Here is a 24,981-nt window from a genome sequence, read left to right as displayed (position 1 = left end):
ATAGAGCATGCGCAGGGCAAGAAGAAAATGGCCAAAGCAGCCATTTTTCCCTGTACTGCGCATGCGCAAAACGATGGGAAAATGGCCGCGATGCCCATTTTCCAGACATTTTACAGTGCTGACACCGGCGCCAACGTGGGAGTCCAGAGAGTTAAGTATAATATGGGTGCAAGGTGTGTGATGTGGGCCCCCTCTGGACCCAGGGGCCCGTGTGCACCGCACACTCTGACCCATTATAAATACGTGCCTGGACATATACACATAGATACATGAGTGAGTGCGTTTACTTCCCCTCTATTATCACTTCCATGCTCCTCCCTCCACCCTGCCCATGGTATCAGTACCGGTAGTGCACGCATGGGGGTTTCTGAGTACTCAGAAACCCCCCCTGAAGGACCAAATGTTTTTTTAGCCATGGTCATTGCCCCGCCCCCTTCGCATGTCTAAGGTGAGGGGGCGGAGCCAAAATTATTAGACTCTATCAACCCCCTTCAACAACTCGCTGCAGCACCAGGATGGCCATCGGAGGGGTGTCCATCAATGGTTACAATTGATGGGTTCATCAGTTGTTATCATCGATGGTTTGCATCCCTCGATGGCCACTGGTGCGGTGGGGAACGGCGGGCTGTGGGCCAATCAAAACAGGGGCGGGACAACGCTGCCATCAATGGTAAGATTATGCGACATCATCCATAAACCATCGATTTTGATTCATCGATGATTGATGGCCATCCCTACTGCAGCATCTCAGGATCCCAAAGTAAGTGAAAGTGTGTGTGTGTATGTGTGTGTGTGTATATATATATATATATTATATTTATATATATATATATATATAGATATATATACAGTCAGGTCCATAAATATTGGGACATTGACAGAATTTTCAGATTTTGGCCTCTATTCTCCACCACAATGGATTTGAAATGAAACAAACAAGATGTGCTTTAACTGCAGACTTTCAGATTTAGTTTGAGGGTAATTACATCCAAATCGGGTGAACGGTGTAGGAATTACAACGGTTTCAATATGTGCCTCCCACTTTTTAAGGGGCCAAAAGTAATGGGACTATCAATTCAAAAGCTATTTCATGGACAGGTGTGGGCTATTCCCTCGTTATTTCATTATCAATTAAGCAGGTAAAAGGTCTGGAGTTGATTCTAGGTGTGACATTTGCATTTGGAATCAGTTGCTGTCGACTCTCAATATGAGATCCAAAGAGCTGTCACTATCAGTCAAGCAAGCCATCATTAGGCTGAAAAATCAAAACAAACCCATCAGAGAGATAGAAAAAACATTAGGTGTGGCCAAATCAACTGTTTGGAACATTCTTAAAAACAAAGAACCGGAGAGCTCAGCAACACCAAAAGACCCGGAAGAGCACGGAAAACAACTGTGGTGGATGACAGAAGAATTATTTCCCTGGTGAAGAAAAACCCCTTCACAACAGTTGGCCAAATCAAGAACACTCTCCAGGAGGTAGGTGTATATGTGTCAAAGTCAACAATCAAGAGAAGACTTCACAAGAGTGAATATAGAGAGTTCACCACAAGATGCAAACCATTGGTGAGCCACAAAAACAGGAAGACCAGATTAGAGTTTGCCAAACAACATCTAAAAAGCCATTACAGTTCTGGAACAACATCCTATGGACAGATGAGACAAAGATCAACTTGTACCAGAGTGATGGGAAGAGAAGAGTACGGAGAAGGAAAGGAACTGCTCATGATCCGAAACATACCACCTCATCAGTGAAGCATGGTTGTGGTAGTGTCATGGCGTGGGCATGTATGGCTGCCAATGGAACTGGTTCCCTTGTATTTATTGATGATGTGACTGCTGACAAAAGCAGCAGAATGAGTTCTGAAGTGTTTCGGGCAATATTATAAGCTCATATTCAGTCAAATGCTTCAGAACTCATAGGACGGCGCTTCACAGTGCAGATGGACAATGACCCGAAGCATACTGCAAAAGCAACCAAAGAGTTTTTGAAGGCTAAAAAGTGGAATGTTATGCAATGGCCAAGTCAATCCCCTGACCTGAATCCGATTGAGCATGCATTTCACTTGATGAAGACAAAACTGAAGGGAAAATGCCCCAAGAACAAGCAGGAACTGAAGACATTTGCAGTAGAGGCCTGGCAGAGCATCACCAGGGATGAAACCCAGCGTCTGGTGATGTCTATGCGTTCCAGACTTCAGGCTGTAATGGCCTGCAAAGGATTTGCAACAAGTATTAAAAAGTGAAGGTTAGATTTAGGATTGTTTAGTTTGTCCCATTACTTTTGGCCCCTTAAAAAGTGGGAGGCACATACAGAAACCGGTGTAATTCCTACACCGTTCACCTGATTTGGATGTAATTACCCTCAAATTAAATCTGAAAGTCTGCAGTTAAATCACATCTTGTTTGTTTCATTTCAAAGCCATTGTGGTGGTGAATAGAGGCCAAAATATGAAAATTCTGTCAATGTCCCAATATTTATGGACCTGACTGTATATATATATTTAAATATATATATATATATATATATATATATACTGTATATATTAGGGATGAGCGGTTTGGATTCTGTGGAATCCGAACCACTCCAAACACCGGGGATCCAAGTCGAAGTGGGATCCGAGTCAGGTGGGAACACCCAAGCTGACCCCACTTCGAGGCCGAGCGTCATCCTTTTAATGAGAGGTAAGGAAGGCCCCCATACACGGCACGATATGCGGATCGGCACGGTATAGGTACTATATTGTGCCGTGCATGGGCACGATATCGTACCTGATATCGTGCTGCGTGCTCCCGCGGGGTCGTACGTCGCATCCCCAGGTCTTCCTGTAAAACCATCTGACCTGGGATGCAATGTACGATCCCATTCAGATGAAGGAGGGGGAAGCCAGCATATTGGGCAGTCTGAACCGCACGATTGCCGGCGGTGACGCATCGCACCGTGTATGGCCTCCTTTAGACTCGGGACTCGGCGCCATTTCACTCTCACTCGCACGCTGTGCTTTGCTCTGCTGAGACTCGCAAGTGGCTGTGCTGGTAAGGTGACTGTATAGAGGGCACTGACTACACACTGATGTATGCTGCGCTATACTCTGCTGATTAAGTGTCTGTTTCTAGAGACTCACAAGTGGCTGTGCTGATAAAGTGACTGGGTAAAGGGGGCACACTGCACGCTGATGTATGCTGCGTTATACTCTGCTGATTAAAGTGGCTGTGTCCAGACTCACAAGTGGCTATGTGTACAAGATATGCTGATGTATGTTGCACTGTACTCATGCCCATCTGTTCCAGTGTAATAAGATGCATTTTAGGGTAAAAAAGATGTAAATGTAAGATGTAAAATAATATTTTTTTAAAAAAACTTATTTTTTTAGCTTTACCACACTGTGTATACAAGCACTGTGACTCCTTGCGCCTAACCCCACTGTGTATACAAGCACTGTGACTCCTTGGGCTCTAGCCCACTGTGTATCAAAGCACTGTGACTCCTTAGGCCGTACTCCATGGTGTGTGCAAGTACTGTGAGTCTGTTTGCTGTACCCCACTGTGTATACAAGCACTGTGACTCCTTGGGTCGTACACCACTGTGTATACAAGCACTGTGACTCCTTGGGCCGTACACCACAGTGTATACAAGCACTGTGACTCCTTGGGCTGTACCCCACTGTGTATACAAACACTGTGACTCCTTGGGCCGTAGCCCACTGCGTGTTCATAGTGTTCACAAAAGTGGCATTCCCTGTCACAGAAAGTGTGCATGCCCTTTTTAGTAACCAACATAAGGGTGGGTGGAAGGGCCCAAGTACAATTCCATCTTGCACTATCTTTCATTTCTGTCACTGTTGTGTGGCAATGTTTTATAGATGTACTTTAAACTGCTTACTCAAGTGGCCGGCGGCACGGCGCCAATGTTGATCTTCAGCCTGTGATCTCGGTCGCAGTGCTGGGATTGCAAATGCAGCACGGGGTGTCATACCGTCCTAAGCTGAATCCCCCCCTGAGATACCCACCTCCGGAGTCTCACATCCGCCGCTTACATACAAAAGCAGAGACATTAGTCGCACATCGAACTTCTGAGTAAGCTTATGCTATCTCAGACAAAGCTGCCCTAGTAAAACGCCAGAGCCTTTCAAGCTGCACACCCTGAAAACGGTCCCGACATGCCTGCATTTTCCTAACCACCCTCCATTACCTCCCCCAAAGCTGACTACCTGTCACTCAATTTGTGAATAACTCCCCTCTGCGACCGCCATGGCTAATCCATCGCCGTGCGTGCACAGTGCGGCTTTGATGCATGCGAATTGCTCCACTGAATCTTACATCGACATTGCGTCCATATCTGAATCAGGCCCACTGTCTCCCCAATAGTCAATGATTTCTCTAAACTGACATGAAAAATAAACTGTGCGAGTTCATGATTTTTTCTCCTTTGTGGGTGTTTTTGCCTAAGACTATATTATCTGGCTGGGTGAAGGTCAATTTTAGCTTTGTAACATATAGATACTGCAGATACAGGGCCTGATTCACTACGGTTCGCAAATCTGCTTATACGCACGCACCCCAGTTGCTAATATCAGTGGTGCTATTTAAATGTTTGCATTCACATTGAGATCGCAGCCTGACATAAGGACGCCCACTTCTCCTTACTCACATCTGTATACTAGGGCAACATAGCAAAACAATCAGTAACGTCGAGTAACATCGGACCCATAAGTACACTTGCACAAGCCCTGACCTTACTCAGAAATTGCTACCAGCCACCCACACTATGGCTGCTTATGGCCAGGCAGTGGATAATTTATGCACGCCCCTGCAACGTCGTTGAAACGCACTGGCATGCCTGCATTCGCCCGACCACCCCCCTTTCACCACCCACAAACGGCACTTTCTGTCAATCACTCTGCTCTGGGTCTGTGTAGCCTCTGCAATCGCAGTTCCGATCGCAATTGCTAGTTCACGCATGGCACTGCGATGCATGCGCAGAACGCAACAATCGCCCGATTGCGTGCGTATTAGCAACTGCATTTCTTGCTGAATCAGGCCCATAGCCCAAGGAAATAATTGTTAATGTGTTAATATACGTGTCTATAGTATAGCAGCAAATATGCCCATATTATATCTGTACCGCCCACCTAATTATACAGAAGCAGAACTGCCCATATTAATACTGCAGCGAATATACAGTATGCTCATATGATTATATACAGCAAAATTCCTCTATTCCCAAGAGTCTTGGTGGGATTGCCTCTCGTGATCAAGTCCAGAACACAATTATTATTCATTTATAATTAAGTATAGGGAATACATCACCTCAACGGTATGCAGTCAGGAAGCCAACGGTCAAAATGCCTACCGCCGGCTTCCCAACTGTGCAATCCCGACAGGGGACTAATGAAAGGCGGTGAATTTCCGATGCCTAGCATTATCCTTACGCCGGGAGCCCGACGCCCGGCAAACCGAACAAGGGTAAGCCGGGCGGCGGTCGCGGACAGCCGCATAGGTTTTGAGCTCTTGGGGGGACTTAGAAACCCCCCTGGGAGGGTGAGGGTTAAGCTAGGGGAAGGGGGGGTTAGGGTTAGACACCCCCCCCCTGGGAGGGTTAGGTTTAGGGTACAGGAAGGGGGAGATAGGTTTAGGCATTAAAGGGGGGGATTAGGGTTAGGCACTAGGGGGGAGGTTAGGGTTACGCACCCCTAAGGGAGGGTGAGGGTTAGGCATCCCCGGAGGTTAGGTTCAGGATACGGGAAGGGGGTGATAGGTTTAGGCACTTACGGGGGGGATTAGGGTTAGGCACGAGGGGGGGAGGTTTGGGTTAGGCACCCCTAAGGGAGGGTTAGGGGGGGGGAGGGTTAGGTATAGTTAGTTTACTTACCCATCGGATTCTTCACTGGTGCCGGACTTCCGGCGTCGGGTCATGCATACCAATCCCCGCCTCAACATATGCTCGTTCTGGGATTAATGCAGTGTTGAACTCAAGTCAGTTTTGCAGATGTATTTTGCAATTTTTCATGCTGTACCTTCTCTGCAGCTAGGGCCACGTACCTACGGGCAATTCAGAGTCATGCAGATCAGTTGCATCTGTCGCAGTGTGGTCACATAAATACGCACAACTCTACAAACTGGTGAATATCCCCATTTTTATCCATACATGTAATGCAGGTCTAATTATGAATGACTTTCATTTAGTTCTGCCTGGCCCCCTTTGCCCAGTACATTATTGTATTAGCATCTACCATTCTCCCCTTCAAAACTCTGCAATGCAGGCGAAAGTAGGGTTAAGGTTGTGCCCAGACACTCTAGTTCACCTGTCTTTGGGCTTAATTCAGAGATGTGCGCAATGCCGATAATTATGCAGATTAAGCGGTTATTTGCCATTGCGCATATGTGTAAGCCACACTGTGCACGTGCAGCAATTGTCTTGCAATTACGCCCACACAGTGGAATCACTCGCAAAGTGAGTGATTGGTAGTCAGCGTTTGGGGGATGTAACAGGGGGTGGCTAGGCAAATGCAGGCATGTCTGACCGTTTCATGGGTATGCATAAATTAGCTATTGAAATCTGGGCCTGAGACGCTCTTTCAGAGCGCTCGCTCTGAATCAGGGCCCTCTCTTTTTTTAGAGCGGCCTCCTGGCCGCTCGCATAGCTGTGGGTGACCACCCACAGCTATAGCGAGCAGCCAAAAAGATGGTCGCGATGGTCAAGACCATCGCGACCATCGGGCTTGCGACGAGACCCTTGTGGTAGGGTCTCGTCTGCCGCAAGCCCTGGTGTGCTTTTGGCACTCCCACTGACATCATTTGTGATGTCAGCGGGGCCGGCCCCAGACAGTAAGCGTTCCCATGGGAACGCCTCCGTCTGGGCAGCAACGCCCCCGGCACGCCCACACCAAAGGGGGCGTGCTGTCACTCAACATCGACAGCACGCCCCCTTTGTAGCGAGACCCATAGCGACGGCTTGGCCGTCGCTATGCGGGTCTCGCGCATGCGCACGACGGAGTCTGCTCCCTCGTGCGCATACGCACTTGGCCAACATCGACCCGCTTGCGAGCGCTTAGCGCTCGCGAGCGGGTCTGAATCAGGCCCTATGCTTTACAGCATGAAAGCTCTCTGTGTGTCTGGAGAGCTGCAGTGTTTGCAGCTTGTCAGACTTGCCACATATGCTGCATGGCTGCCCGATCTGTGTCGATGTTACCGATGTTTACGTTGGTGCGTGACATCGGATGGATATGAAAAGGCAGCAGTGGGCGTCCCTAGGCTCGGGTAAACTTTGGAAACATTAGTTTTTTCTTCGGGGTCCATAGGGATCCACAAGGATACCATGGGGTAATGTGGTTGGAGAGATCCATGCACCAATCAGTTAAAACTTTCAGCTCCCAGGATGCCTCCTCCATATATACCCCGCCCCCAGCCACAGGCCTTTAGTTGTTCGTTTGGTGCAGCAGGATTCAGACCCACCTTTGTAACAGGGGACTGCTCAGGCAGTCCTAACCTTTTATTTTATGTTTTATTTTATATGTTTTTCGGGTTGGCAGTACTGAGCGTCTGAATTAAGCCGCATGTACTGCAACTCCATCTGCCTCCGCCGGGCCACAACACAATAAACAGGGCTGGTGATTTCGGCGGGTCTCGGCTGAGCTTGCTAGCAACAATGCTGGGACCCGGACTGCAACCGGACGCGCGCAGATGTCAGGTAAGGCGATTCCTCACTTACGGGGAATTACGCGTGGCAGTCCTTGCTTCCGGTGCAGAAGACGCACCGGAAGCCTCTGCAGTCAGGGCCCGGAGAGTTCGCGTCCTCACTAGACCACCAGGGCCTTATCATCTGACGCCGGGGATCATCAGCAGATGCTTTTGCTGCCATGAGGCCAGTGTACCCAGCCAGTTGATGCAGCTTAGGGGAGTTAGGCGCTCCCCTGGAGTATGGCTCATTGAGCTGTTGCAAGCAGACCGGTAAGGCGCCTAAGTGAAAGTTATCTTTTTATCGGTCTGTTCAGCATATGGATTCAGACGCATCTTCAGGGGAATCAGATGATGTGCAGGATTCTTCTCCAGGGTCTAGCTCGGGAGAGGAGGACCATCCGTCCACAGTGGATGTTCCTTCTTTGGTTAGGGCGGTTAAATCAATCCTAGATATTCAGGATGATGAACCAGCCCCTAGTAAGAAGGCTCCAGTGTTTAAACATCGGAAGGTGGCAAAACAGAGATTCCTAAATCTGAGCAGCTCACTGAGCTTATGGTAGAGGCATGGCGTAACACGGATAAACGGTTTTATGTGAATAAAAGATTAACATTGTTGTATCCTTTCCCAGCTTCTGAATGTACTAAGTGGGAGGTACCTCCTTCTGTGGATGCTCACGTGATGCACTTAGGGGGTCATACAGACCCACTCGCGAGCGGCAGTACGCTCGCAAGTGGGTCAATGTTCCCCACTGCGCATGCGCACGACGGAGGGAGCTCCGTCGTGCGCATGCACGAGACCCGGGGAGCGATGGGCTTTCCATCGCTCCGGGTCTCGCACCAAAGGGGGCGTGCTGTCGATGTTGATTGACAGCACGCCCCCTTTGGTGGGCGTGCCGGCCAGACGGAGGCGTTCCCATGGGAACGCCTACCGTCTGAAGCCGGCCCCACTGACATCACTAGTGATGTCAGAGGGAGTGATTTTGGCTCTGATAGAGCCAAAATCACTCCAGGGCTTGTGGCAGACCCTACCACAGGGTCTCCATCGCAAGTCCGATGGTCGCGATATCGCGACCATCTTTTTGGCCGCTCGCATATGCTGTGGGTGGTCACCCACAGCTATACGAGCGGCCAGGAGGCCACTCCATTTTCATGGAGGAGGGCCCTGATTCAGAGCGAGCGCTCTGGTCAGATCGTTCGGCTCTGAATCAGGCCCTTAGTCAGAAATGCTACGTTGCCTATTCCTTCAGGATCTTCTCTGAAGGATTCTACAGATAGGAAAATTGAAACATGTCTTAAGGCAATATTTTCATCATCGGGAATTGTTACTCGTCCAGCTATGGCTCAAGCCAGGGCAGCCAAAGCTGTTGAAGAATGGACATGGGCATTGGAAGACTCTACCAGATGCTACCAAAGAACAGATGATGTATATCTCCCACATACGGGAAGCGGCCTCCTATTAGAGAGGAGCTGCAGTAGATGCTGGAATTTTAGCTTCTAAAGCATCAGCAGCTTCAGTAGTGGCGCACAGGGTCCTTTGGTTAAGATCCTGGAAAGCTGATACTGGATCTAAGAAGGCTCTGGCAACCTTACCTTTCTATGGAAATATACTTTTTGGAGCAGAGTTAGATAAGATGATAATTACTCTGGCAGCTTCAAAGTCTACAGGTCTGCCATCTACGAGTACAATAAAATCTAGGCAGTTTTCTTTTCGGTCCTTTCGTCCTCAGTAAAGGAACAATCTTCCTCCAAGCAGTCTAGTTTTTGCAGGACAACCAGGCGACAAACTAAGAGGTCTGGGCCGGCCAGACGTCCTGCTTCTAAGCCGGACGACATACCCTTAGCTTGATGGGACGGGCCTCTTCCTGGGGGATCTCAGGGTGGGAGGCTGACTTCTTCAGTTTGCGGATTACTGGCATCAAACAACAACAGACGCCTGGGTCTGAGAAGTGGTTTCTCAGGGGTATGCCATCACTTTCTGGAGGCATCCTCCCCAGAAGTTTTTTTTGCACAGATACTCCATCAGGTGCGGTCAAGGCCTTGGCTAAGGTGGCCATTCACTCCCTGCTGCAGGCAGGGGAAATAATCCCAGTTCCTGTGTTGCAACAAGGAAGGGGTTATTATTGTATTCTATTTTTGGTTCAGAAACCAAATGGGTCTCATCACCCTATTTTAAACCAAAAAAGTTCTCAACAGGTTTATCCATGTACCCAAGTTCTGTATGGAAACTCTCCAGTCAATTATTTTGGCAATGGAGCCTGGGGATTTTATGGTTTCCCTGGACATTCAGGATGCGTATCTGCATGTTCCTATTACGTCATCCCACCGACAATTTCTACAGTTTGTTATCCTACAACAACATTACCAATTTCAGACACTGCCCTTTGGATAATCAATGGCCTCCCGGGTATTTACCAAGATAATGGCAGTCATGGCGGCCTATCTCAGGTGTCAGGGAATCAGAATACTACCATATCTGGATGATCTTCTGATATTGGCGCAAACTCCAGTTGTTTTACAACACCATTTTCAACTGACCATAGCCTGCCTACAAAAGCATGCCTGGATCATCAATTGGAAGAAATCCTCACTTTCACCAACACAGCAGATGATACATCTGGGAGCACTTCTGGATTCTCAGGTACAAAGGGTGTTTCTACCAGAGGACAAGATTGCCGCCCTATCATTGCGAGTACACAAACTGGTACCCAAGCGAAGGGTATACATTCATGCAGGTCCTGGAATCAATGGTATCCACCTTCGACATGGTTGGGTATGCTCAGTTTCATTCCAGGCTTCTGCAAAGATTGATTTTCTCCAGGTGGAACGGACAGTATCAGCTAATAAGGTCCCAGAGGATCCTTCTCACTCCAAAGGTTCGTCTCTCCCTCCTGTGGTAGCTGAAAAAGGATCATCTGGACAAAGGGTGCCCATTCTGGATTCCAAATTGGGTGCTTCTCACCACGGATGCAAGTCTTCGCAGATGGGGGGCTGTGACAGGTCATTACACCTTTCAGGGAAGGAGGACAAATCAGGAAAGTCCTCTGCCAATAAACATTCTGGAACAGCGAGCAGTATACAAAGCACAGGACCTGCTCCAAATCCAGTCCAACAACACAACTACAGTGGCCTATCTCAATCATCAGGTAGGTACGCAAAGTCATGCAGCCATGAAGGAAGTGACAAAGGTTCTGATTTGGGCAGAACGTCATCTTCCAGCCATCTTGGCAATATTCATACCGGGAGTCCTCAATTGGGAAGCAGACTTCCTAAGTCATCAGGACATACACGACAGAGAGTGGTCTCTCCACCCGGGAGTGTTTCAGCTCTTGGTGGACAAATGGGGTCTACCAGACATAGACCTTATGGCATCACGTCACAACCACAAGGTCCCCAGGTGCGGGTCCAGGTCCAGAAACCCATCAGCAGCATTCGTGGATGAACTGGCAGTAAGATGGGACTTCAAGCTGGGGTATCTCTTTCTTCCAATTTCCCTCCTCCCAAGAGTCCTCAGGAAATTCAAGCAGGAAGGTGGAACAGTAATACTAGTGGCTTCGGCTTGGCCCAGACGTCATTGGTTCACTGACATACTTTACAGAATCTATCCATAGACAGTCCATATCCTCTTCCTCTATGGCAGGATCTGTTAACGCAGGGTCCCTGCCTGCCTCCGGATTTACTTTGTCTGGCTTTGACGGCATTGCTCTTGAATCTTCCATCTTAATAGCTAAAGGTTTCTCCAGCTCTGCCTGCATCTATTACAGGGTTTGGCATTCTTTTGGTCAGTGGTGTTCCCACAGAAAGTATGACCCTAAGGTGTTTAGGGTTTCCCGGGTACTGGCTTTTCTCCAGGCTGGGTTAGAACTTGGTCTCCGCCTGGCCACTTTGAGAGTGCAGGATTCTGCATTGTAAGTCTGGTTCCAGAGAAAGATTGCTTCTGTTACAAGTGCAGTCACGGATTGACCCTTTCTCACAGCTTTCCCAGGCAAGACGGGGTTACTCCTGTTGCTCCTGTTGCTTAGCGATCAGCACACCTCAGGAAGTGATGTCTCATCCACAGGTGCAGCTTGATTAAGTGCTGCAGCCTATTTATACTCACTGAACTATTGCACCTGTGCCAACTATAGCGTGTCTGTGGATTTCATCAGCTTAGCTGCACAGGCAACTTTTGTTCTCTCCATGAATCTCCAAATGGCTTCCTAGCCACATTTAGCAGCTCCCGTGCTGCCAACGTTCACCACACGGCTTCCTAGCCGCACCAAGTAGCTCCCGTGCTACCACCATTCTTCATTTGGCTTCTTAGCTGCTCCAAGCAGCTCCCATGCCGCAACATCGGCACACTTGCCGCACTATCGGCTCTCAAAGTCATTTGCTAACCCTAGACTGTTTATCTACGGCAATTGCCACAACATTGGCACCATTGCTGCAACATCGGCACACTTGCCACACCATCAGCTCTCAAAGCCATTTGCTAACCCTAGACTGTTTATCTACGGCTATTGCCGCAACATCGGCACCATCGCCGCAACATTGGCACAATTGCTGCACCTTCGACACACTTGCCACACCAACGGTATCATTGCCATATCATCGATGCAATTGCCAACTCATCAGAACCTACTACCCCGAGCGTAAGTCCAAGCAGCCGCCTAAGTACCGGTGAACGTATCATAGTTTAAGGGAACAACGGGCGGTTGTTATTGGTGAAGATCTCGCTAGCCAGGTTCTAGGGGTCTCACATGGATCAGGCAATGGGATTCATAACATTTTCATTACCAGATGTTAGAGTTCTGTGAGTTCAGCCTCCTTTTGTCCCACCAGTGGCACTGTGGAACCTGTCTTTGGTTCTTAAGGTGCTATCAAGATCCCACATTTGAACCTCTGGACTCCTCGCTATCTCTTCTGCACACAGAGTCTCTGATTTGGCAGCGCTTTCTTGTCGCTCCCCATTTTTGATTTTTCACCAGTATAGGGCTGTTCTTCGTACCAGGGCACCCACCCTGACGCACCTGGCTGCATTGGGCATTTTTTCTTTCGGTCACGGATTCCCTCATCTTATGTGAGAGTGCTTCTGGTGTACAATTGTTTTTCTTTCTCCTCTTTCCTTCTCCTGCCTTGAGGCTTGTTTACAAAAACTGAAGGCCTGTGGCGGGGGGCGGGGTATATATGGAGGAGGACCCGAGGCATCCTGGGAGCTGAAAGCTCTAACATGGTATCCTTGTGGACCTTATGGACCTCGAAGAAAAAGAGTTATCAATGGTAAGTCTACCAGAACTCTTATATATTTTCAGCAGTGTCCTTTGCAAAATCGCAGATGTGATTGCATTAGCGTACATCTATGAATTAGTCCCTTTGCAAATAATACTGTTTTTCCACCTATGTCCCGGATCTGACCCGAGATTTTGTACACGGTTCCAAAACGGGTCAGACTCCTTTTCCACTGCGGTGCTGATCCGGGTTATTCTCGGATCGGTGCCGTTCTTACTGCACACGGGTGCAGTGGAACACTTCTCCCGATGCTTGGGCATGATATCATCTCCAGGCACCGAGAAACCTGGAAGTCCCCATGCTGTAAACGGGACCTGGGTCGGACAACCCGGGTTACCTGTCTACACTGCAGGATTTCACGGGTCGTTCCCGTGCTAAACCTTGCAAGTTATCTGGGTTGGAATCCAACCCTTGCCCCTTTTACACATAACAGCAACCCACGTTTTAGCGGTGGTATAAAAAGGTGTATAACTGATCTGGTATTTTAAGTTAAGCTCCTGTGTTGTAAGAAATTGTTGTGCCTGGGAGAAGTCTGGTTTTAAAATGGTAAAATAGTCAATGCACAAATATCGCCACACACATTTTAGTTCTGCCTTATCTGAAGCAATCAGGTATCTTACTCGCACTAAAATCATAATTATACTTGTGATAATTGCATAAATTAACATCAATTGCTTCCTGCAAGTTTATGAAGTTCGGTTATTAAGCGCAGGCTCATTTATTTTTCCATCTATGGTAACCCCTCTTGGCATTTAGATTTTAATGATTATTTTTAAAATAATCATTAACATAATAAATTATGACCTTTTAAGTAATGTATTTTGCCCTTTCACTCCCTTGCCATCATTGTTAATTTAGCCGATTTGAGTTTATGGAATATTTTTCTTTTGGGAGCTATTTTAAACAATTAACTTAAACATTATGACTAAAATGTGACTGCAGAACATTTGTAAAAAAATAATGGTTTAACAACTTTGCCAAACTGCAGTAACAGCTGCTGAATTATTTGTTCCCTTAATAATTACCTGATTTTGTGGAGTAGCCATATTGCATATGATGTCTGTCTCACATTGGTATATGGGGTCTCCCAGACACTGTCTGTTTCCTATATCTTACCAGCTCATTTTAATTTGTGTGTTCAAAGACAGCAAAGCAGCTACACAATAATGCAATGAGCTCATTCTGTGATCTTACAGTATCTGGATTTCCAGCAGGTCTGAGGTCTATGTAAACTGTTTTCATTTAATGTTACCAATATATGTAGGTATACTGGGTATTCGTCAGGAGTGTTCCCAGCATCGCTACCTTTCCAATTATATATTTAAAAAGCTGTAGCATGCGCACAAGAGAACTGATCCTGTGCAGAGCCATCATTATGAATGTACTACTGTAAATATGGTACCAACGGATGAATATAGGGAGGGGGCCGCAGTATGGGCAGCCACAGTGGTGAATTGGTAGGCACAAGGTGTGGAAATTCTCCCCATTCTGACCACTTCACTAGGAAGTGGGCAGAATGCGGGAGAAGTGCCTATCCTTCCCGGGGTGCGGGGGGTTACCCGAAAAATCGTGAGCCTCCCGCGGAAACCGGGAAGGTAGGCGTGTATGGTAACATACACACAAGTTAGCAGATGTGGAATAAAGGAGAATTGATTTGTAGAGATACAGTGTGAATGGGAAAGCATGGTGGGAGTCCCCTCTTCCAAATGTCACGACACAAATTTGTACACAATGGTTAAGGCTCCAGTGTCTTACTTGCAATGGACATTCTGAGCTACTATAGGGTTTCCAATGCTGTGACCAATGGTGATTCTTTGTACGCTAATGGACGTCTCAATATATAACCTGGTGGCTACATTTGGTGGCGACATTTGCATATTTTCTCACAGGATCGCAGAGTGATGGGCATTGTGTCCACCTCTGAATTGTTAAAAGAGAAGTGCGCCAGACTCCAGTCTTTCTGTCCCTCCAGGGAGGCTTCATGCCCTGTTCCAAGATGGCTACCGAGATCACTACTGAGCATGTCTAAACCGTGTAGAGTGGCATTTTAGGAGATAGAAGTCTCCAGCTTAGCTCTTATATGAGAGACCCAATTAATACCTGAATTTAAAGCTGTTCCAGCTATCCTGCACTGCTACCTGCAAGCAGCATATACTTAATGGCTGGTGAACTGTATGGAACTCCGCTCTTCTCCATCACCAGTGTGCATGTAACAGAACAAATGTACCTGCTGTATCTATCAATAAACCAATATCACTGGTTAAGTAACTGGGCTGTTTGAGTCATCCGCTGGTGTGTGTCTACAGTCTTCTTCAATATCAACACCTGCACACACGTAATTTCCAACATGAATCAGGCCCAGTATCAACCTTTGCTAGGGAAAAATTATGTTTTTCATAGATTGGGGAGGGCACATTGTGTCTTATCTCATCTATATTGGCCCAAGCACATGTGGTGATGCCCTTGTTTAAAAGATGGGAGTTCCATCTTTCAAATTATGTGCCCCCTTAGTAGGTGTTTGGTGGTCATAAGACAATGACTTAAACAGTGTAATAAAAAAACAAACCTATTTTTTACAAATGGGGGGAATCTTAAGCCCAGATCTCCCTTATCTTGTGTCAAATAAAAAAGAGGGCTCCCCCTCATTTAATGCGGTAGATTTTCTAGTTTGAAAAATGGTTGGCCTTGTTGGGCTGCCATATTATTATTACACATACAGTAGTAAGCGTCTATAATTAAGATGGCAAAAATATCAAAGAAAAACATTTTTGGTTAAATGTCATTTGACTCTTTGGAAGGAGCAAAAATGCTATTGGTTTCTGAAATTGCAATGTCTTCAGAACAAAAGGTATAGTTTGTGTGGGCACTGGGCCTGATTCAGAGCCGAATGCTCTGACCAGAGCGCTCGCTCTGAATCAGGGCCCTCCTCCATGAAAATGAAGCTGCCTCCTGGCCGCTCGCATAGCTGTGGGTGACCACCCACAGCTTATGTGAGCGTCCATGATGATGGACTTGTGAAGGAGACGGAGGTAGGGTCTCGCTGCCGCAAGCCCAGGAGTGATTTTGGCTCTATCAGAGCCAAAATCACTCCCACTGACATCACTAGTGATGTCAGTGGGGCCGGCTTCAGATGGTAGGCGTTCCCATGGGAACGCCTCCTTCTGGCAGGCATGCCCCCGGCACGCCCACCAAAGGGGGCGTGCTGTCAATCAACATCGACAGCACGCCCCCTTTGGAGCGAGACCCGGAGCGATGGAGAGCCCGTCGCTCGCCGGGTCTCGTGCATGCGCACGACGGAGCTCCCTCCGTCGTGCGCATGCGCAGTGGGGGAACATCGACCCGCTTGCGAGCGTCCTGCGCTCGCGAACGGGTCTGAATGATCCCCACTGTTTGACGGAGCTGTACATTCTGAATCTTAGGTCATTATGTAAAAAGAAGCATTTATACATTGCATTGTATATGTATTTAGGATTGATTTTTATTTTTAATATTAGTATATAATGTTTTTATACAATGTTTTTTGAACATTGTATTGTATTATTGATATTGTATTAGTTATTGTAATGGAATGAATCTGTATATCGGCTCACATACGAACACTGATTGTATTTGTTCTGTACATACAGTATGTGACTCAGACCTGCTAGTTGTGATGTATAAAAGAGTGAGGTCAGAGGCAGAATGCCACACTGCCAAGTGCTGGCAAAGTCTATTGAACAGAAAATGTACGATGGCCTCTCCCATGTGATTATTGTTCACTGGAATGGTATTCTTTTGCTCTCCAGAATGGTCTACAGATCCTGTTGACTTATGCCAGTGATTTCACAAGTGATGTCAGTGGGAGTGCTTTCGGCTCTGTTTGTTTCAATGTATTTTATATGGATCTGGCTTGCTTCAATGTAATTTAAACCACTTTCAGACAGAAAAATCCCTAAAACCTGGGTTTTTCCCATATCTTTCAATCCGGGAAGGACCCTGGAATTTGCTCCTAATCCCCTTTCACACAGAACACAGATTATCCCTGCAATATACAGTGTGTCATAATAAATGGACTGCTTTTATGGCACACAGAGATGAGGTCATGAATAGTGCAGCCCGTGCAACGCCATCTCAGCCAATAAGCGCTGCTTACTATGCCCGGAGTAGAAAAACCCGGGTCGGCACCTTTCAGACAGCTGCCAACCCGTGTAAGACCCGGGAAAAACCCTAGTAAATACCTGGGTCGAAGTAGAGAGTGGAGACCTGAACCCCCCCCCCAATAAAGAGTAAAAGTGATTTGGACCCAACTCCAGCAACAGCTACGGGAGGTGCACTGTTACACAATGCACCCAAATCTGCAGCAGCCCCAGCAGTGAAAATCCATCCTGCTGTTACAGCTATTGACACTATCCTAATCAACAGTAACCCACAGATCTCCAGAGAAGTGGTGAGTCTTGAATCTGTGACATTGTGCTATACTCTCATCCAGTGGCGTAAGTTCATCCCAGACGCCCGGAGGCAAGTTATAATTTGGTGCCCCCTCCATCACAGCAGCTAATACTGTAATGTAACAATTCACATGCAGACAGGCTATAGATAGATGAAGGCAGCAGCTGATGGTCTGACATGGAGCTCTCCACTAGTGTATGGTGGCTTCTCAGGTGCCGGGAAGGGGTGCCGTGTATTGGGCGGCCATGATGGTACACTCCGGGTACATAGTTACAGCTCTAAGTGGGGTGTGTGTATGTTATGTACAATGGAGGAGGTGCCCCTTCAGAGCTGGTGCCCGGCGGCAGGCGCCTCCATTGTCTCCCATAGTTCTGCCCCTGCTCTCATCACTCACAGACACTATTGTGGATAAAATACCTTGAGCCTATCAGTTTTCTGAAGTGAAGTTAACTTTCCAGTATAATAGCTATTATACACTGGTCTGCTTCCACACCGCCACCTGGTGATAGGAACCAGAATTGCAAGAACATCCATATTTTGTTTCTAAATCATTTCTAAAGTGACTTCAAGAGAACCATTTACACATTATACCCGGGTATATCCACATATGAGTTCCATCGTGCTGATCAGCGCAGATTATGCACATTCCAGGATGCACTAAGTGGGGACATTGGGTTCACTGCCAGTTATTAGATGCAAAAAGTATTTCAACTGAATCATAAATTCATAATTGCTTACGCATTGTGTAGTGTAGTATTGATCGTTATAGTAATTGTTCATCATACAGAAACATAACATGGTATTTACAAGCTTACCGTATTTGCTGAAAATTGAGTATTTAAGATTTATGTGAACTATCGTATTAACATTTGTTGTGGTAGTATATTTCCATTTGCTTGTGTTCAGAAATACAGTAACTACCTTCTGACCTTTTAAGCAGTTCTCTGCGGAGGCAGCTTTCTGATTAACCCTTGCTGTGGATCTATCTTCCTTACCGCTCTGAAAGAGGCGAAAGAACCTGAAGCGAGTACGGAGATCCAAATCAACAGGTAAAAGAAAACATGTTTATTACAGTGCAAACAGATTCCAACACCTGTAACCAACACACCACCACATCCCACGGCATACCCGAGTGATACATTTGTGCCAGAATTGAGTTTCTAATTTATCTTTTGAAATGTATACTGATTTTTGCCTATTGTATATGTGATATTATGTGTCTATTGTAATTAAATTGTTTTTAATCAACCCATTGTATCCTGCTTATTGTAATTCACTAGCACTGTGTTTTTTTCTTTGTTCTTGTAGTGTCTTTATTGCTCATAAGCATAACCCCCTCCTAGCCATAGGGATTTACCCTCCTCAGCGACAAGAGTCCTTCTGTTCCTTTCTACTTGCTGTTTTGGAAAGAGAACTATAAAATGTACCTGATAGAGTAAAGCTGGTGTCAGGTGCCTAGACTAACCGGGACTGAGGGCATCAGGCCATACTTGCCTACCCTCCCGATTTGGTCGGGAGCATCCCGAAAATCGGGTGCCGCTCCCTACCTCCCGGGAAGGCAAGCAAGCCTCCCAGCGGTGACCCCTCCTATCCCCCCGCAATTACATGTAAAGCCCCCACAGCGGGGACGGCGGTGAATCGCGTCATTTTGGCCCCGCCCCATGCTTCACACTGCCTGTAATATCGGCAGTGTGTAGCGGGGGAAAGGCCAAAATGACGCGATTGCGCGGCTCCGCCCCTGCCCCGCCCGCAAAACACTCATCATCTGACCGCCCCCGTTTGCTGGCCACGCCCCCCCAGTCTTACCGATCTGGCTGCTCCCTCCTGGAAGGGGCAGCCAGATAGTCGCAAGTATGCATCAGGCCTGCAAGTCCAGCAATTGTAGGACTTCACAGTCAAACACTGCGACCACGTTTCAGCATCCCCATGACAAAAGTACCTTGCAAATCATTTACACTACTACTCATTAGGGTCTGTATTTATGCAGTACTCATCCTTAGGGCCTAATTGATGCTTGCTAACTGCACGCAAAGTTGATGTTCATGTGACGGAATGATTATTTGCTACTGCACATGAGCAAAAAGTGCAAAAACCCCAACGACACAAGTGTTACCCTAAGTGGACACAAAACTGTGCTGTTGTGCACGGGACCACTGGTAACAACACTGGCAAGAACCGCTTTCTGAGTAGGGTAAGTATTTACTTCAGTGCCTCCACCCAAACTAAATATGGTAGTAAACTGTGGTTTGGGCCTGCTTGGGAAGACCCAAATACGTCTGCCAGATGTAATATTATTTAACTTAAAAGAGATGAGGTCTAATTTATATTACTTTCCTTACAGGTCTTTCGTTTCACTATCGATCCTTAACCATCAGGTAAGTGACATAGAATTAAATAGATATACTTTAGGTAATAAATGGATGCGATAAGTTTATTACATTAACATGGTAGTTCCCTTTGACAATTTGAAGTGCTTCTAAATATCTTAAAGTGACGAATAATAAAATTCAGTATTTATTTATATGATTGCTGCATAGCATCACATATATAAACCAACATATTACTCAACTAACCTCTTTCCTAAAGCAATAATATTAACTTAACATATTTCCTCTGTTCCAACATAAGATTATTACAAAGTATAACGAGTGAAGTTTAAATACAGTATAACAATCAGTAGCAGCCCTGCACCAGTTTTAGTTTGATAAAAGATTCCAGATGGTAGTCGGCTTGTATCCTTTTAAAAGTAATATATTAATTACAAATAAATTATGATCCAATCCTCTCTTTGGCTATAGGAATGTACTTCCATGTGTGAGTCAATAACTGCATTTATCTTTATACTGTAGGTCTAGTCTCGCTTATTTGCGTGCTTTATATTTTGTGCTCTTCTAGGAAGTAGAATGGATGAGCGGTAGATAATTCCTCATCAGGAGCTGGTAAGTATCTCGTGCTAGACCTGTGGTAGTATAACAAATAATCTGATTTAATATTATTTTTTTTCCTAATGGAGTTTGCGGTTACAGTTGCAAATGCAAAGTGACTAGGGGCTCTATTTATTAACATTATTTTTACTAAAATAAAGTGAAAAAGGGTGTTTTCACACCCTTTTCACATTATTTTAGTTTCACCTGTAGTTATTACAGGGCAATTGGAGTAGAATTAGTAAAATTCTACTCCAACCCCTAGTATCACTTATTTTTAGTAAAGTAGATAGCATTTCCCATAATTGTAATGGGAAATGTGATCCGACCACAGTTACTAAAAATAAATTGTAAAAAAATACCGGGGGAAGCCCTGTGATAATAACGCCACCTGGAGGTGGCGTTACCCAGGGTCTCCCCCGGTTACCGGGCTCCCACTCTGCTCTATCGGGGAGAGCAGAGGCGGGAGCCGGTACCAGTAATCAGCTATGTGGTCTAAGCAGACCGCAAGCTGATTGCTGTAAAAAAAAGAAAAAAAAAATTAAACATTTTTTTTTCACTTACCTGAATCCAGGGACCGGTGATCGGGCCTCCGGTGATGGCTCCTCTCCGGTCAGCTGGTCTCCCATAGTACACTGGGGCCCGGTCATCAGGTGATCGGGCCCTAGTGCAGTATGGGAGATCACCTGATCGGGAAGCCCGGAGAAGATCACCGGAGGCCAGGAGGATGCAGGTAAGTGTAATGAAAGGAGGGGGGGTCGCGGGGGTCCGCGATCGCGGGGTGCGGGGCTTAGCGCCGGGGGCGGGGCTTAGCGTCGGTGGGGGGGTAGTGGCGGTGGTCGGTCGGCGCATGTGCGGGCTCTTAGTCGCGGTATTTTTTCCGAAAATACGGCGACTAGAGTGCGGATGGGATCCGCAGGGACAGAGCTTTATCGCAAGCTCTGTCCCTGCAAGGGATTTATAGTAAATCCCTGTGATATTGCCTGAATTCGCAATGCGAATTCACTCGGTAATATCACACTACAATCCGCATTCAATATGCGGATTGTAGTAAATAGAGCTGTAAATAATATAATTTTAAAACTGACTCAATATGATTATAGTGTTGCCTGAACAGCATCCATGTGAACACAATTTTATCTTTCTTCTAAAGGTGGATCCCAGTCCCAGGATATGGTTAGTGTAACAATGATAACAATAAAGGTCCGTATTCAATTTGAGGCGAAATGTTGAAATCGGCGATAATTTATCGCTGATGAGGTCATTTTCGCCTACTACAATTATCTCGGTATTCAATTACATTGACTTTTTGCCGGCGCGAAAAGTCAATGTAAAAAAAATGGGGATCATTTTTCGCTTGCCTTTAGTAGGCGAAGAAAAGTGCAGAATTGGGGTTTAGAGGTGCAGGCTTAAAAAAAATAGCCTACACCTATGGGAATGGTCCCTAAAAATAAGTGTTAAAAAAGTTAAAAAATAAAATAAAAAATAGGGACACCCCAAATTTTTTTTTAAAATGTTGGGGTTAAAAAAAAATAAATAGGGAACATACTTCTAAATTAGGGGAATGGAGTCCAGAGGGGTTCCCTTATATGCGGCAGGTGTTTTCTTCATTGCGGGAGTAGCGGCAGGTGCATTTTTGCAGAATTTAAAAGAATCTTTTTTGGGACTTAAAAATATGCTTACACCCATTTTCAAGTACCCCAAATTTGATGGGCATAGTAATTTTTCCCCAAAAAAACTTCTAAATGCTCTTCTACATCACCTTCTTCAAAGCTGCTTTTATGCACCTGCCACGGCTATTTAAAAAACCTGACTTTCTTCTGCAGACAAAAATGGGGGTACCATAGTGATCCCCCATGTCTGGACATCTTTAGGGGGGTCCTACAATTATTTCCAGAAATTTCCCGTATTTTTTCGCCGATCAAAATTTCGCCTGTTCCCGATTCCCGAATTGAATACAGGGAATAGCGGGCACGTGCGCGATACTTTTCCGGCTGGAAAACAGGCGATGGAGGCGAAAAGTCCAGCAGCAAATTGAATATGGACCACAGACTCTAACTTCAGATGCTCCCCCAAATCACTATAATAGTCTCTGCTATGTTATGACAAGGGGAGGGTTCAAAACTCTTCCTTCTTTTAATAAATTTTATCTATAACCCTAACTCTGTCTACCTGGTTCCACTTCCATGGATATCCACTCAATCTCTGGTACAGTATATCCAGAGGTGTAGCATGTGGCCAGGGAGCCCAGAGCACAAGTGTGCTACCGTGCCCCCCCACCCCACAAAAAAAAGTGTGTGCTATAAAATATAACCGCTACATATATACACATACATACATGGCAGGGTCACACATACATACAAACATATACATATACAGGAATGGTCACACATACATACAGGCAGGGTCACACGTTCATACATACATACATACACATGCAGGCAGAGTCACACATTCATACATACCTAGGCACACACATATAGGCAGGGTCACATACATACATACACATGCAGGCAGGGTCACATACATACATACATACACACACACCCATGCAGGCAGGGTCACACATTCATACATACAGTACATAGACACACACATACAGGAAAGGTCACATACATACACACATACAACCACATACAGGCAGGAAGGGTCACACATACAGTACATACATACATACATACATACAGGCAGGAAGGGACACATACAGTACATAAAGGCAGGAAGGGTCACACATACAAACACACATGCTGCTGTAGCCACGCCCCTTGCTGGGGTCAGATGAACATGTGCTGAGCTCCACCAATCAGGGCTCAGCACAAGCTCCTCTACTGACCAGGAGCAGGAAGGCAGTACAGGAGCTGCTGTTGCTGCTGCGGACCCGGCACAGGCTGTCAGCTACTTGACAGCTGCCCGGAGTCCGACTGCAGGCCAGGGCGGCCTCTGGTAATTAAAGCGCCTGGAGCTCACGCTCCAGTGGAATCGCCCTCCTCACTGAGATGCCCATCTCCCTTCACATAACCAGCTCTATCTCCATAAGAAGGCCAGCTTCACTGAAGGTACTGCCCTGTCAGACACACAGCGTCTTTTGAGTCAGACTGCCCCCGGATCCAAGGGTGACGTCGGCTGCTGGAGCACACACACTAATGCCGTCGCCATCGCAACAGATCCTGGACCATTTCAGGTATCAGCCGGTCCCTGCCACCACCAATTATTTTGATCCTTAGTGATCCCTGGGGCATCGGAAAACAGCCAGCACTGTAAGTGGATCAGGAAGTTGACAGTTACCTCCCCTGTAATGGTATTTTTTTCCTGCTCTGTCCATGCGGGGCCCATCCAACTACCTCATGCGTCCCTTCCTGAATGCTCTATAGTTGATTGAATGAGATGGTATAAATCACCCTCTATGGGAATGTGATTCACCTTGTACACAGCACATATATGTGTACATATATTTACATTGAGTTAGCAACCCTTTCTTTATTTAATTCCCACTTATCTGGTAAACAATACTTACTAATATAATATTACTCAAATTATATATAGGGCTACATATATATAGAATTGTTTTTCTATAGCTCTACTCTACCCACCGTTCCTGACCCTATTTTTCCAGAAAAATAATCCTGTGTACAATCTACTTCATCACTTTCTTGCCCACCGTAACAATAGTGAGATTAGTGTTATCTATCCCTATCCTTGTTCTTTTTCAAAATGCCATCAACATTATCCTTTTATAAATGTGAGAAGTAGTTTTTAAAAAAAAAAAAAAAGTAGTAAAAACTAATTACCACAGACCAGGGTAAGATACTATCTATACATGTACACATACCCCTCTATCAACATACAGTAACAAGCTGGAACAGTTATGCTCCAGAAGAGATTTTATTTATATACACTGAGTGGCCCAATATTATGACAATCAGGTTAGCCACCTTATGCTCTTAATATGGTTTGAATTTTTCTAAGCATAGATTCTACTAACTGTCAGTGTGTTTCGTGGGGAAAAGTAGCCCAAATGCGATGATCTGCATCTTCCAATTCCATGGTTTGATCTTTGCTGATCCATTTGTCAGATCTTCCTTTCAACTGCATCTCACAAATATTCAGAAGATCTGGGGATTGAGGAGGCCACTGCAGCAGAGAAAAGTCATTGTCATGCTCTACAAACCATTTCCACTCAATGTGAGCCCTATGACATGGAGAATCTTTCTGGAAGCATCCATCTCCATTGGGAAAAACCAGCTTGAAGAGTCATGATGATGCAAGAAGGATCCATGCTCTTGTGTTGTTGTCTCCATATAAGTACCCTGCCATCTGCATGGTGGAATTGACAACGTTATTTGTCAGACCACATGACGCATTTCCAAACATTTACTGTTCAGAGGGACATATTAACAGTGAGACGGATGGAGCTACAGCTCCAGGTACCCACATTAAAATGGGCCCATCCTCATTGCACATGATGTTGACTAGCTGCCTAGATTCTCTTTGATAAAGCCTCCATTTGAGGGGGGATGTGAAACACTTCAGAGGTGTTTTCTGCTAGACTCCGCAATCCTATTCAGCCCCTTAATATCCATCTACAAGTTCCCCCACTGCTTACCCGGAGCCGTACTTACCGGTGGCAACACTTTCACCCCATGTATTAGCCACTGGGTGGCTAATTTGCATGCCTGTCAGATCT

The 24,981-nt window shown here is 46.1% G+C and overlaps 1 long non-coding RNA gene across 3 annotated transcripts in view; it reads left to right on the top strand.

Annotated features, from left to right (window-relative positions):
- LOC148538447 (uncharacterized) overlaps positions 1 to 24,981 on the top strand; it is a 79,065-nt gene that overhangs the window by 36,469 nt on the left and 17,615 nt on the right. For 2 of the 3 annotated variants that reach the window (XR_015871997.1, XR_015871996.1), the window contains exons 2-4: positions 18,314 to 18,422; positions 19,715 to 19,748; positions 20,269 to 20,312. This is a non-coding gene — a long non-coding RNA (uncharacterized LOC148538447). Of the gene's footprint in view, positions 1 to 18,313; positions 18,423 to 19,714; positions 19,749 to 20,268; positions 20,313 to 21,450; positions 21,474 to 24,981 lie in introns of all 3 variants that reach the window. The other variant, XR_015871994.1, reaches the window with a different exon arrangement.

This window comes from Taudactylus pleione, unplaced genomic scaffold (genome assembly GCF_031769625.1).
Source record: "Taudactylus pleione unplaced genomic scaffold, aTauple2 ptg000040l, whole genome shotgun sequence".
Lineage (NCBI taxonomy): Eukaryota > Metazoa > Chordata > Amphibia > Anura > Myobatrachidae > Taudactylus > Taudactylus pleione.
The sequence above is the reverse complement of the archived record's forward strand: the minus strand, read 5'-3'. Positions and strand labels throughout refer to the sequence as shown.